We start from the raw sequence: 15640 nt of genomic DNA on the forward strand, positions 1-15640 counted from the left end.
TAGGACTCCTGTATCAACCCCCTGACCATTTTACCCGCTCATGTGCAAAAGGCTTTGGGTCCTTAGTAAGGGTTGAGCCAAGGTACCCTGGCCCTTTTGTCAACTGTCAACTTGATTAATCTGCCTAACCACTGCCCCAAGTGACTGCTGGCGAGGTTCCTCATTGTAGTCTCTGCCTTCTGGCTTTTTACTTCTCCAAACTGGGATAAATAGAGCAGACTTGTTTGGGATCCCTACATGCTGGGGGACCAGCAGGAGATCCCTATGGCTAACACCCAGTCTTTGGTACTGCTGTATTAAAACCTTTGTTTTAACCCCATCAATGTCCATTTTATTCATCCCACTTCTTTTTGTTGTTTTTTAATTAACATCTTTATTGGAGTATAATTGCTTTACAATGGTGTGTTAGTTTCTGCTTTATAACAAAGTGAATCAGCTATACATATACATATATCCCTGTGTCTCTTCCCTCTTGCGTCTCCCTCCCTCCCACCCTCCCTATCCCACTCCTCTAGGTGGTCTTCATCCCACTTCTTAACAACCATCTAAATAAAGGTTTCCACCCTGCTGAGACAAGTCCTGTGACTCTCCCCTTTCTGTTTCACCTTTCTTTCACCCCTATCAATATTTGCTTAATTCACCTTATTCCTTAATAACCATATAAAAATTTCCACCCTGCTAAGACCAGTCTCTTGATTCTTTCCCCTGCTTTGGCTTGTTCTCTTGTCCCAGGAACGGGGGTCAGAGACCAATGGAAAACCAAAGCCAATAGAAAACCAAGAAGGGATTCCATTGAAAAGGGCAGGAAAAGTTCATGGCATTTTGCACACACATGCTTCTCCCCCATCTCAGTGTAGTTAGGTGGAACTAGGAGAAAACCTAGTTCTGGTTTGCCTGGGGCCTGCCTGAGGAACAGATTTCTGTCTCACCAGACTTGGAGCATTGACAGGCATGTTGGCATAGTTTGGAAGACACTGAAAAGGTAGGCAGGTGCCACAGCACAGTAGCTGCAGAAATTCTGCAGTTCAGCAGGCAGATGTCTGGGAGAGCAAGAAATTACAAGCTTCTGAGAAGAAATAAGGACAAGCAGTGTAGAGAAATTGAGACAGTTAAAAAGTACACACACAAGCCCAGAGAAGATACAGGATGGGGAGGTCCCAAACTTCCAGGTGGGCTGATTGGTGAAAGTATTCTGCTAAACGGAGCCAGTCCATTAAGACCGGGACAGGAAGTTGTTTTGTTAAATGGCCAAATCTCAGCAACAGATCACAAAGTATACAAAGAAACAAGGAAACATGGCCCAATCAAAGGAACAAAATAAAACTCCAGACTAGACCCAAAAGAAAAACAGATTGCTGAATTTCTTAATGAAAAGTTCAAAACTACTTCTTAAAGATATTCAATTAGCTAAAAGAAAACACAGATATACAACTAAACAAAATCAGGAAATGCATGAACAAAATGAGAGTATCAACAAAGAGATAGAAACTATAAAAAAGAAGCAAACAGAAATTCTAGAGCTGAAAAATATAATAGCTGAGCCAACCTTACCCTGATACTAGAGCCGGACAAAAACACTAGAAGAAAATTAAAGACCAATAGCCTTGATAAATATGAACACAAAAATCCTCAATAAAATACTAGCAAACTGAATTCAAAAGCACACTGAAAGGATTATACACAACAAAGTAGGATTTCTGGAATGCAAGAATAGTTCAACATGTAAAAATCATGTAAAATAAAACACGTTCATATTAATTGATGCAGAAAATGCATTTAACAAGATTCAACACTGTTTCATGATAAAAACACTTAATAAACTAGGAATAGAAGGAAACCATCTCAACATAACAAAGGCCATATATGAAAAAATATCACAACTAACATCATATGAAATAGTGAAATACTGAAAACTTTTCCTCTACCAACAGGATCGAGATAAGGATGCCCACTCTGGCCATTCTACTCAACGTAATACCAGAAGTCCTAGCCAGAACCTTTCGGCAAGAAAAATAAATAAATAAATAAAAGGCATCCAAATTGGAAATGAAGAAATAGCATTACCTGTTTGTGGATGACATGATCTTATATGTAGAAATCCCTAAAGATTTTTTAAGAACCTGTTAGAACTAATAAACAAATTCAGCAAAGTTGTTGGAATCTAAATTAACACACTAAAATCTATTCATTTTAGTTGCATTTCTATACACTAACAATGAACAACATGAAGTGGAAATTAAGTAAACAATTCCATTTACCACAGCATTGAAAAGAATAAAATATTTAGGAACAATCCTAACCAAGAAGGTGAAAGAGTTGTAAGCTGACAAAAAAAACATTAATGAAAGCACTTTAAAGAAACACCAAAAAATGTAAAGACATCTCAGGTTCATAGACTGGAAGACTTAATGTTGACAGTATGTCAATAATACTACCCAAAGTAATATTCAGATTCAATGCAATCTCTATCAAAATCCCAATGGCATTTTTGGCACAAATAGAAAAAGCCACCTAAAAATTCACATGTTATATCAAGGAACTCCAATGACCAAAACAATTTTGAAAAAGAACAAAGTTGGAAGACTTACACTTCCTCATTTCAATACGTATTACAAAGCTACAGAAATCAAAACAGTATTGTACTGGCATTAAAGACAGACATATAGATCAATGAATCAGCATGGAGTGCCAGAAATAAACCTTCATGTATACAGCCAGGTAGTTTTCAAAAAGGGTGCTAAGACCACTCAGTAGGGAAAGGACAGTCCCTAACAAATGGTGTTGGAAAAACTGGATATCGTGCACAAGGATAAAGTTGAACACTTATCTTGCACCATATACAAAAATTAACTCAAAACATACCAAAGACCTAAATGTAAGAGGTAAAATTATAAAACGCTTAGAAAAAAACACAGGGGAAAAGATTCATGACATTGGATTTGGCAATGATTTCTTGAATATGACACCAAAAGCAGAGGCAACAAAAGCTAATACAGACAAATGGGACTAAATCAAACTTAAAACTTCATCAAAGGATATAATCAACAAAGTAGAGAGGCAATACATGGAATGGGAGAAAATATTTGCAAATTATATCTTACAAGGAGTTAATATCTAGAATATATAAAGAACTCCTATATCTTAGTAACAAAAAAAGTAACCCAACTAAAAAGTGGACAAAAAACATGAACAGTCATTTCTCTAAAGATATACAAATGGGGCCTCCCTGGTGGCGCAGTGGTTGAGAGTCCGCCTGCCGATGCAGGGGATACGGGTTCGTGCCCCGGTCCGGGAGGATCCCATATGCCGCGGAGCGGCTGGGCCCGTGAGCCATGGCCGCTGAGCCTGCGCATCCGGAGCCTGTGCTCCGCAACGGGAGAGGCCACAACAGTGAGAGGCCCGCATACCGCAAAAAAAAAAAAAAAAAAAAAAAAAAGATATACAAATGGCCAATAAGCATACAAAAAGATGCTCAACATCACTAATCACTAGGGAAATGCAAACCAATACCATAATGATTTATTACCTCATACCCATTAGGATGACCACTATCAAAAAACAAAAAACAGAAAATAACAAATGTTGTTAAGGATGTGGAGAAATTGGAACCCTTGTGCACTGTTAATGTGAATATAAAATGGTGCAGCCATTATGTAAAACAGTATGATGGTACCTCAAAAAATTAAAAACAGAACTACCATATGATCCAGAAATACCACTTCTGAGCATTTAACCAAAAGAACTGAAAGCAGGGTCTCAAAGAGACACCCAGGTTCATAGCAGCACTATTCACAATAGCCAAGAGGTGAGAGCAACTCACATGCCCACCTACAGATGAATGGATAAAGAAGATGTGGTATGTATCTACAATAGAACATTATTCAGCCTTAAAAGGAAATCTTATCACATGTTACAACATGGATGAAACGAGAACATTATGCTAAGTGGAATAAACCACTCACAAAAAGACAAATACTGTATGATTCCACTTACATGAGGTGTCTAAAGTATTTAAATTCATAGAAACAGAAAGTAGGATGGTGGTTACCAGGAGTGGGTGGAGGGGAAAATGGAAAGTTGATGTTTAATGGGTATAGTCTCAGTTTTGTCAGATAAAAATGTCCTGGAGATTAGTTGCACAACAATGTGAATATACTTAACACTACTGAAATGTATACTTAAAAGTGGTTAAGGGGCTTCCCTGGTGGTGCAGTGGTTGAGAATCTGCCTGCCAATGCAGGGGACATGGATTCGAGCCCTGGTCTGGGAAGATCCCACATGCCGTGGAGCAGCTAGCCCCGTGAGCCACAATGACTGAGCCTGTGCGTCTGGAGCCTGTGCTCCGCAACAAGAGAGGCCGCGATAGTGAGAGGCCCACGCACCGCGATGAGGAGTGGCCCCCACTTGCCGCAACTAGAGAAAGCCCTCGCACAGAAACGAAGACCCAACACAGCCATAAATAAATAAATAAATAAAATTTAAAAATACACACACCTTTAAGGATTTAAAAAAAAAAAAAAAAAAGTGGTTAAGATGGTAAATTTTATTTCATGTGTTTTTTACAATTAAAAATAACAAAATTTAAAGCAAGCATTATCAGAGAAAATGAGGGTAACTTCACGGGGAAAAAAGGTGGGACTCATCAGAAAGATATAATAATTTTAAACTTTATGCATCTAACAATATAACTTCAAAATACAGTAAAAAGTAATAGAATTATAGAAATTGACAAATCTATCGTAACAGTAAGAGATTTCAACACACCTCTTCCAGTAACTGATGGTCAAGCAGACAAAATTACTGAGACTTGAACAACAGAACTGACATGTTTGACCTATCCTACTGTAAACGGAGACAGGGAATGACATTAGCACGGTGGTGGAATAGGAATGCATCTCCCTAAACAAACAATGATTTGGAAGGCAACTACAGACAAAAGTGCCTTTGTGAAAGCCTTGGGATCCAGATAGGAGGTTGCAAAACCCCAGTGAACCCCAAGGCCAAGGATAGCTGCTCTAAAAAGGCAGGCCCACACCCTGGTGGCAAGCTCATATGGTTCTGCCAGCAAACTGAAAGCAGCCCCAACTCCCTACAGACTCAGCTCCAGACCTGCCTGGTCACGGTCCTGTAACCATCTGACAAGGGGCCCAGGAGGAATCATGCATCCGTACCCCTAGTAACAGGCCTACCATCCTTGGACCAGACTACAGATCCTGAAGCAGCCCTGTGACCTGGCTCTAGCCCTGCTCCCAGTCCTGCTCACCCAGGGATCCAGCAACACCCATCTGTGCGCCTGGCAGCAGGCCTGCCAACCTTAGTGCCAGCTGTGGGTCCTGAAGTGGCACTGAGACTTGGTTTCAGCACTGCTCCAGTGTGGTCCTAGAGGCAGTCCTGCCCACCTGGGGATCTGGCAGGAACCAACCAACCAGCCAAAAGCATTTAACCATAAAGAAGATGACTGATAACTTCTACTACATTTAAATTAAGAACTTTTCAGCCCATCAGAATAAACTCAAAAATGGGAGGAGTTATCTGTAACAAATATAAGGGATTAGCATCTGGGAGGTAAGAATAATCTAGGATATATAAAGAAATCCCAGACACAATTAAGAAAAACACAAATAACACAACAGGAAAATGGGCAAAATGGTATCAGGAGGCACTTCTCAAAGGAAATACAAAAAGAAGACAGACAGGAAAAGACGCTCAATCTCATTACTGTTCAGGAAATGAAATTAAAATGACAATCAGATATCATTTCACAGACACCAAGTTGGCAAAAATTTTAAAGGCAGAGATTGTCAAGTGTTGAAAAGGACAGTAATGCAAGAGGCCACATACGGCTGAAAGGAGTGTAGACAGTGTGCTAGTACCTACTAAAGCTGAACATGCACAAACCCACGCACCCACCAGTCCACCCCAGGTATTTACGCTAGAGCAGGGGTCCTCAGCCTCGACACTCGCATTAGGAGTCAGACAATTCTTTGGTGCGTGGGAGAGCAGGAGGAGATGGGAAAGCTGTCCTGTGCATTGTAGTAAGTTTAGCAGTGTGCCTGGCCTCTACCCGCTAGAGACAGGAGCACACCACCTCCCAGTTATAACAACCAAAAGTGTTTCCCTTTCTTCCCTTACCCCATCCCACCTCACCTCCCTCACCCCTGTTTGAGAACTACTTCATCTGTGCACCAGGAGACCAGGACAAGAATGTCCACTGCAGCACTGTTTATTTAGAGGAGCACAAACTAGAGACAGCCCAAACGGCCATCAACAGAATGGATGCAGTGCAATACCACAGAAAAAGTGAGTGAAGAACTTTAGCCACACACACGACTGAATGGATCTCAAATAAAAGACAATAAGCAAAAAAAAAAAAAAAAGAAAGAAAGAAAGAAAACTTGCTACATGGTTTCATTTTATAAGGATCAAAAAGTTAAAACTAAAATATTATCTGGAGACACATACACATTGTAAAACTATAAAGAAAAGCAAGGAAATGATTAAGAGGAACTTCAGAATATTAGTTACCTCTGAAGAGAAAAGATGCAGCTGGGGCAGGCATACAGGGGATTTCTAAGATTTCGACAAGGTTCTATTTCTTAAACTGAGTGGAGTGTTCAAAGTTCTTTCATGACTCTTTAAACTGTTCCTATGCATCTTATATGTTTTTGAATGCATATTTTGCACAGTTATACATGCACTCACAAAGGCACAGGGACATTCCCACACACCTGAGCAAATATGATCAAGTTGACCCATTCAATGTCCTTTGAGAAGACCACTGTCTGCAGTGACACGGAAGTGGCAGGCAGAAGGCATTCATCTGTGGTGCTCCGGAGCACATATATCTTTTGCAGTTAGAGGAAGAAAATTAGAATACAGTCATCTCCGCACTCAACACTTTGTGTCTCCATGAAGAATCTCCTTATAGAATCCTCATAAAATCATTTACCTAAATTTTCTCAAAGCCCAGCTAGTCTGCATCCCAGCTTGTCAACCCAGTACCTCTGATCACCCATGTCCTCCTCTGGTCCACTTGACAGTGCACTTAACTTCCTCTAAGCTTGTGAGAAGAGCTCATTGCCCAACCAGACCACAAGCTCCAGGCATCAAGGAAGTGAGTCCCCACAGGCATTCAATGAATCTGTGTATGTAACCACAACCTCTACAGGGCTCCTGCCTCCCTTCTCTTCTGACCTTCCTTGGCACTCACACAGGCTGGTTGCAGATGCCAGGTGTCTGAGGTATGGGAAAAAGACTTTGGTCCTGCAACTCCCCAACCTCCCATTCACACATATGCAGTCTGGTAAGAATGTGGACTATGGAGCCAACAGGGGTGAGCTGTGTGACTGTGGGCAAATCACTTACCTTCTCTGTGGCCTCATCTCCTCACCCACAAAATGGGATCTGCATGGTACCAACCCTTGTAGGGTGTTATGAGGATGAGAGTCAATGCCTGTGAAGCACACACAACAGGCCTGGCTCTACAAGTGGTGGCTATTTTTTCAGATCCACAACCCTTCACCTACAATTTTCAAAAGTCAAAAATGTTGTGAAAACTGAACATTATTTCAAAATTTGGGCAACAAACTGCCTGGCAGCAAAACCTGAAAATATCTGAGGCTCTTTATAATACCTATTTCTATTACTTACTATAGATATTGATAGATATTGCTAAGGAAATCCTATATTTGATTAAGGAGTGCTTCAGTGTGACTCTGATAAAATTCAAACATTCTGACTTTTCCCCATGTCTGGTTGGGTTTGGGTCAGAGAGTATGACCTGTGTTACCATTTCACAGTCACAGCACTCTCAGCAGCTCATCTCATCACCTTTTCCTGACCCTTATCTACTCACCAACATTCAGTAACAGCCCCCAACCAGAGTCATTCCCACACCAGCCCATCCTCATAGCCTAGGGAGAACTTCCCGAGGTCACAATCCCACGAGCTCTGAAAATAGGTCAAGGCCCCTAACAGCTGGGTCCCCAGCCTTCTCCCACCTAGGCTCAGGCCAACTCACATCCTGCAACCTCCTTCTCCAAGTTGAGGCTTCCTCTATCACAGATTTCACCTCAATTACAACACATGACCCCACCACATGCCCTCTGATGGCAGGGCAGGTGCAGAATTTATTCACCTCTGCATCCCCAGAAGCCAACACAGCTCCTGGCATGCAACAGGCACCCAATAAATACTTGCTGAACTGAACAACTTGTGCTGCTAAGAAAATGGCCATACTGCAGGGCATCCTCCTCATCCTGTAGCAGGCCTTCATCTTCATCTTCACTTTCTGGCTTTAAGACAGCTATTTAAAAAAGTACTAGGAACTCTTAATATTTGATTGCCCCTAACCAAAATGCATTCCCAAAGATTCTCTGAAACTCTGCATAGGAAATGTCTATCAGTGGCGACCCAATTGATACAGTGGACTAGATGTGGGTGGCTTGGAGCTGTGTTTTGGGCATATTGGGATGGAAATTCTTTTTTTTTTTCTTGTGGTACGTGGGCCTCTCACTGTTGTGGCCTCTCCCACTGCGGAGCACAGGCTCCCGACGCACAGGCTCAGCGGCCATGGCTCACAGGCTTGGCCGCTCCGCGGCATGTGGGATCTTCCCGGACCAGGGCACGAACCCGTGTCCCCTGCATTGGCAGGCGGACTCTCAACCACTGCGCCACCAGGGAAGCCCCTGGAAATGCTTTTGAGATAACCCAGAAAGGTAGCGATAGGCCACAATTCCTGTGGGTCTGAGACAGAGAAATGGCCTGGGCTGAAGTGATAAACAAGTGAGTTTTCTGAGGATTTATGGAATGCTCAAAGCCACAAGAATCCTTGAAGCCACAAGAGATCATGCAAGGGAGGAAGCCCACACTGAAAGAGAAGCTGGCCAAGGAGGGCATCTGCAGAGATCTGAGGGAGGAGGTTGACTTGAGAGGTAGGAGGAGAACTAGGAGAGGCTGAGCAGCCAAGGGCCAGATGGGTCAAGGCACAGAGGGTGACCACCTATGCCAAAGCTGCCGGAAGGCTCAGCTGGACATTCTCAACTGGCCCTGGCATCCAAGAAGAAAAGCCTCTTTGATTTGAGATCTGGTGGTCCCAAGGGCCACTCTGAAGGATCTTGGAGGTAAGGGGGCTTCTCCTGTTTAAAATATAAATTTTTCCAATGAGACACAACAACTAAATGCATCTAAATCCTGACTTGGATCCTATACTACAAAAAGGAAATGGACAAGAAGAGCAAAAAAAATCTGAATAAGGCCTGTAGATGTTAGGTGTCCTGGTTTTGCTAATTTTTCTGTTAAATAAGATGTTAACATTTGGGGAACCTAGGTGACTAGAATGTGGGAATTCTTTGTACTAGTTTTAAAACTTTTTTCAAATTCTTAAGTTACTTCAAAGAAAAAATTTTTAATAAGACATTTTATAAACGTAAATGCCTCAAAGCTAAGCCAGGTGTACCACAGCTCAGGAATGGCCTTTGTGAAACGGGGCCCTCCTCCTTCTTCTCCTACCCATCTCAATACCAAACAAAAAGGGGGGGAAAGGGGAAAACAAAGACCCTATGCAACGTCGGCGATCCCAGAAGCAGGCAGAAACTATAAATGCCAGAAATGCCCTGCACCCGGCGCGCCCCGCGCGGAGCCGCCCCTCCCCCTAAGGGGTGTGGGGTGGGAGCCGCACCCCACCCACCCCGCCCGACCCCGCCCACACATGTCCGCCCACGCCGCCCCCAATCTGCCCCGCGTCAGCCTGACCCAGCCCCAGCTCCGCCCACAGTCCGTCCGGCCTCCAGCCCGGGCCCGCCCCCGATTCCTACCAAGGGTCCCAGCCACTCCTCCCTTAGTACATCCTGCTTTTAGCAGCCCCGGTCCCGCCCACAGCCCGGCATCGCCCAAAGTCTCCCGCCCCCAAGCCCGCTCCGCCCCAGCGGGGTCCTCCCCGGTCCCAGCCCAGCCTCCCCGTCCCGCAGAGAGAGCGCCCCCGTGCGGCCCTCTGAGCTCCGCGCCCGGAGGTCCATTGTCCCTGTCCCGGTCCCACCTACCCATCGTCCGCCCGCGGCAGCGAGGGCCAACGCCTCGGGCACCGTTGAGAAAACGCAACGCCAGGGTGCGCCGCTCCCACATCCAAGAGGGGCCAGTCGGCGGTGCAAGCGGGACGACGCCTACCTGCGCCGAACGGACCGGAGCCTCGTGGGTTCGCGCCAGATACCACCGGCAGCGCGGAGCCCAGAGCGCGGCTACCCCGCCGGCGTCGGGCGTCGCGGCCGCGCAACGTCCGGCACAAGAGCGCTCGGTTCGCCTCGGCCCGCCTTCTACTCTCCGCCCAGGACACGCCCCTGCCCAGGACACGCCCCCGATTCAAGCGACCATCGAGACATTGGGGCCTCCGCGGCGCCTAGAGGGAACGCAGAAGTTCCTCTGAGGCAGGGCGCAAGACGGCAGAAATATCTTCTGCCCCTCTTGCAGCCCCTTCTCGTCCTGTCTCCTTACCTGCTAGCCTAGGCACTTTCCTCGCTATTACTCAGGAGGGCACGAAGTCTTCTTTTCTTTCTAGGTCGGTGGTTCTCCAATGTAGTTCCAGACCAATGGCAGCTTCACTTGGGAACTTGATAGAAATGCAAATCCTGGGGCCCCACCCCAGACCTACTGAATCAGAAACTCCGAGCCCAGGCCCAACAATCTGCGTTACTGGACCAACCTCACACCCTGGACTTTTGGTCTGGATAATTCTTTGTTGTGGGGCCCTGTCCCATGTATTGCAGGTAGGATCACCTGATAAAATATAGGGCGCCAAGTTAAATTTGAATTTCAGATAAAAATATACTCTAAAATTAATCTTGGAGTTATGTATTTCATCTGGCAACCCTACCCACAGGTATTTTTATTTGCTAAATCTGGCAGCCGTGATTTTAGCATTTTGAGCATCCCTCGCCTCTACCCACTAGGTGCCAGTAGCACACCACACCCCTGCTCCACCAGTTACAACAACTAAAATTGTCTGCAGACAAGGTACCTTGCGCGCAGCGCGGGGGGTGGGGGGTGGGCGGAGAGAAATCGGGGCGGGGGAATCCCCCTTCCAGCCTGGACCACTCCCATCGCCTCCCCATACACACACTTCTGAGACTCTGCTGCATAAAGTATATAGGAAGTGACTTTACAGAAAAGGGTGCCTTGGCCTCCAAGCGTTTTTCTAAACACAAAAGTCCTTGGGACCAAACTGTGCTAAACATTCAAGAAGAGGGCCAAGTAGTGAAGGTTTTGTATTTGCTTCTCCACCCTGGCACTTCTCATAAGGGTTTTGGTCACTGTAAAGTGTAAACCACTTGGGTCAGAAAAATAAGTTACCATGCCCATTTGTGAGATTCTGGAGCCAAGGGCACACTCAAGTTTGTCATTGTTTTTTCCACAAATACGTATTGTTGCCATGCAGACCAGATACAGCGGAGAACAAAAAGTTCTTGTTCTCATGGGACTCACTTTTTAATAGAGGAGGCACTCAAGAAGCAAATAGTATCAAAAGTGATAGGTGCTGTGAAGAAAAATGAAGCAAGTTAAGGGGGTAGAAGATGAGCTCTGGGAGGGTGGGGTACTATTTTAGGTAACATAAATGCAGTGTTTCCTACCTTCCTTTGTTCCCCAGAACCTACATCCCATTCACTCATTCATTCAACAGGCATCTACTGAATGCCCACTCTGTGACAGTCACTGCTTATATTCCAGTGAGAGAAACAGACAATAAACAAACAAGTGAAATATATGGTATGCAAAGTGGAAAGTTCTATGGAGAAAAAAAAATCAGGGAAGCGGAATGTTTAAATAGTGTGGTCATGGAAGTTCTCCCTGAAAAAATTATATTTGAGGGAAAAGCCAAAAGATATGGAGAATAAGCCATGCAGAATTCAAGGAGGAAAATACTTGAGACAGGGAGAACGGCATGTTCAAAGGCCCTGAGGTGGGAGCAAGCCCAGCACTTTGAAGGAACAGCATGGCTGGAGATGAGTGAACAAGGAGAGTCAAAACAATGAAGCTGAAGAAGTGATAAATCATGTGCCAGGTATGTGGCCAGCCTCTGTGTGTGCTTGGGGCTCTAGCAGAGGAGGAATGCAGTCTGATGAAGCCTTTATAAGTGCCCTCTGAGGTGAATCAAAGATGGCAGAAGGAGGTTTGGTGGGAGGTAAGGGGTTTGGTGTTACTTGCATACTGGAATCCTCATTCTTTTGGGACCTTGTTTAGCAAATTAGTGGAGGTTACTGACTGGCTTGTCTTTTCTAGATGAAGAAACACCTATCCAGCTCATACCCACCTTTGTCTTAATGAATGGTTAGGATCCTGACCTAAGCCATTTTCTCCTTGGTGACTTGGACCAAGGAGAAAACGCGCAGTAAAAATCTGAGATTTTGCTTGGATGACTGGATTGTTCCACTCAGAATTTAGGTTCCTCACTCCCATATGAATAATGGAAATATTCACAACCCCTAGCTGATACATAGCGTTTAACCTGGGGAGGGATTACACTGAGGCTTCCCCCTCCATTCTAGCTCCCCAATTCCTTCCTCCTCAGATCATAGAAAGGGTGTAGGAAAGGACTTCACTATTCATACAGCAATACGTGTGCTGAAGACTGTGGCTCTTCATTCATGAATGACCTCAAATAGAGGATGGAGGAATCTGAGAATAAGAAGCAAACACTCTTCCAGAATGAACAGCATACAAACCACCAGAAATATCAGGTCCCTATTTTGGGCTATTAGGATCATAGAGATTTGGAGAAGGGGGAATCTAAGATACTGGGAGAAATAAATATAGAACAAAAACGGTGAAAAAGATCGTCATGAAAAGATGGACTGAAGGTGGAGAAGAGAGGGAAGAGGAGAATGATGAAGTAGTGGGTGACAGTGTCCTCCAGGTGAGCCCATCTAGTGGCTCAGGTTCTCTCTCCTTGACTGGTGTTACCTTAAAACAGTAAAACAGCCAACTATTTTACCTGCAAAATGGGTTATTTGGGAGCAGCAAAGAACTGTAATTTGGGACATGCAATCATGGCGAACCACCTGCAAGTCCCGTAAAGCCAAGGAGAAGAAACTGTTTTATAGAGGAGAAGGGAAAGTTGGGAGGGGCTGTTACAAACAAAAAGTCCACTGAAGTATGGTGGCTTTTCATTGTCTGAGTTGTGACAACTTCACATTGGCTGTGCTGTTGCCAAACAAGGAGAAAAATCTTTCTTCCTCATGCTGGCAGTGGTAAAGTAGGGTCATTTCCAGCCAGAGATGCAAAGTATGTGCCTCTTCCTACTAAGATTCGTATTGACTCAGTGGTACATGTGTGGCGCTCCCCCTTGTGGCCTCTCAACTCTAATACAGTAAAGTTCCCTTTTATTAATTTTCACACTGGACTGCCTTCTTGGAGTATATTGAAGGAATTTTTTTTTTAAATAAAGAAACCGTTTCTTTACTTGTGGTATTGGAGGTTTTAATCAGCCTTGTAGTGAGTTGAATGGTGACCCCTCAAAAGATATGTCCACCCAGAACCTCAGAATATGACCTTATTTGGAATAAGAGTCTTTGCAGATGTAATAAAGGTAAAGTGAAATCATCATGGATTAAGGTGGGCCTTAAATCCAATGATGAATGTCCTTGGTGTTTTTTGGCTTGTGGCTGCATCAGTCCAATCTCTGTCTCTTCCTCACATGTGTCTTTTTTTTTTCTTTTTTTTTTTTGCCACACACACAGCATGCAAGATGTTAGTTCCCCAACCAGGGATTGAACCTGCGTGGCCCCTGCAGTGCAAGCACGGAGTCTTAATCACTGGACCCCCCAAGGAAATCCTTTCACATGTGTCTTTGTGTGTCTTCTGCTTTTCTGTCTCCTATAAGGACATCCATCATCCCACCTCTGTGTTTTAAGCTGTTGCTCATAGTATTATGGCAAAAAGAAAACAAAAAATGTGTTCTGTGAGTCGTTTAGGTTTAGGGCTCAACATAATGGGGTCTTAGTTTTCATGTATTTAAAAATGTTATAGTCACTTTTGTAGCATATTTTTATTTCAGCTGGAGCTTTTTTATGGCTTTGGTTAAAACTTAACTTTATTTCTTGTTTCTCTTAAACACACTTTATGCCAAATTTTGTTGAGTTCATCATATGCCCACAGTGACTAGCATGAAATTTGCCAACTCTTATATATGCTGCTGAGTATAACTCAAACTTTCATTTATTGCTTAATTCTTCTTATGGCTGTGACCCATGAAGGTGAATTGAGCAAGGAGTAATGAGATACATAAACAGAGTGCCCCATGCCTGCTCCTTTCAGCTCTTTATAATCTAGAGAGCATTCTCCCTGCAATGTGGATGCTAGCACATGTAATTTTACCAAAAATTAATTAAAAAATCAAGACCAAGTCTACATGTTTACAGAGGTTTGAAGACCCCATGTAGACATTTTCAGTGCCTTGCTTGGAAATAAGCTACATTAATAATTTTTTTTTTTTTTTTTTTTTTTTTTGCGATACGCGGGCCTCTCACTGTTGTGGCCTCTCCCGTTGCGGAGCACAGGCTCTGGATGCGCAGGCTCAGCGGCCATGGCTCACGGGCCCAGCCGCTCCGCGGCATATGGGATCCTCCCAGACCGGGGCACGAACCCGTATCCCCTGCATCAGCAGGCGGACTCTCAACCACTGCGCCACCAGGGAGGCCCCATTAATAATTTTTTAAGTTGGATTTTTTTTAAATTCAAATTTGGAGTGAGAAGGAGGAAAAAAAAACCTACATAATAGGAATTAGAAAATATCAGCCCATTAAAGCAGAATTCTTTCTAAAAATGCAAATTTTGAAATTGTCTTTAATTGAGAAATAGGCTAAGTTTTAAAGAAAAATTTTTGGAAAAAAGTATTAAAGTTAACTTCAGATTTTTGGCTCTGAAGAAAGAACCAGATGCCAAATATTGTGTCAAGCTACAATCTCCTGCTATTAACAGGCCCAGGGCAATAAAAGTGGCATTAACCGCGAGGTTGCTGGTTTCTCAGAACTTGGTTGTTAAGAGATGATACTGAACATGATATACATGCTGACGACAATTGAATTGATTGGGTGTACTCTGTACAATTAAGGTTTAATGTCCTATGTAAAGTTAAGAATTACTTTTGGTAAAGAATATCCACAGGGATGATAAATATATGCACAATTAAACATAACATATTATACAATATCAGGAATGCAATGCACATGCTTACATTAATGCTACATTAATATTGTAGTGTGTTAATTCCATGATACTTATGTGTGACAATATATAGTATATACTATGCAAAATTAAACATATATAGTATTAATAGAAATATAAGTGAGGAAAGACACTGAAACATGGCATACAGAGGAGTATATTATTCTTTTTCATGTCTTCTATAAGCACATGAAAAGAGTTGAAATGAATATAAATAACTCATTTCTTGGATATTTAAATATATATCTTTTTATTTTAAAAGTATTTTTTATCCAAAATTCTAATTTAATTGGGTGTCCTACAACCCATAGTGTGTGATGCACTTATCTTCAGGTAAAGACTTGAGAAATGAGGTGTCTAGCTTCCGTGTTGACAATAGATAAAAGGGGGCCCAGCAAATGCAAGGAGAGAAGCTGGGAGGCTACAG

The sequence above is a fragment of the Hyperoodon ampullatus genome (genome assembly GCF_949752795.1).
Source record: "Hyperoodon ampullatus genome assembly, chromosome: 4".
In the NCBI taxonomy this organism is placed as follows: Eukaryota; Metazoa; Chordata; class Mammalia; order Artiodactyla; family Ziphiidae; genus Hyperoodon; species Hyperoodon ampullatus.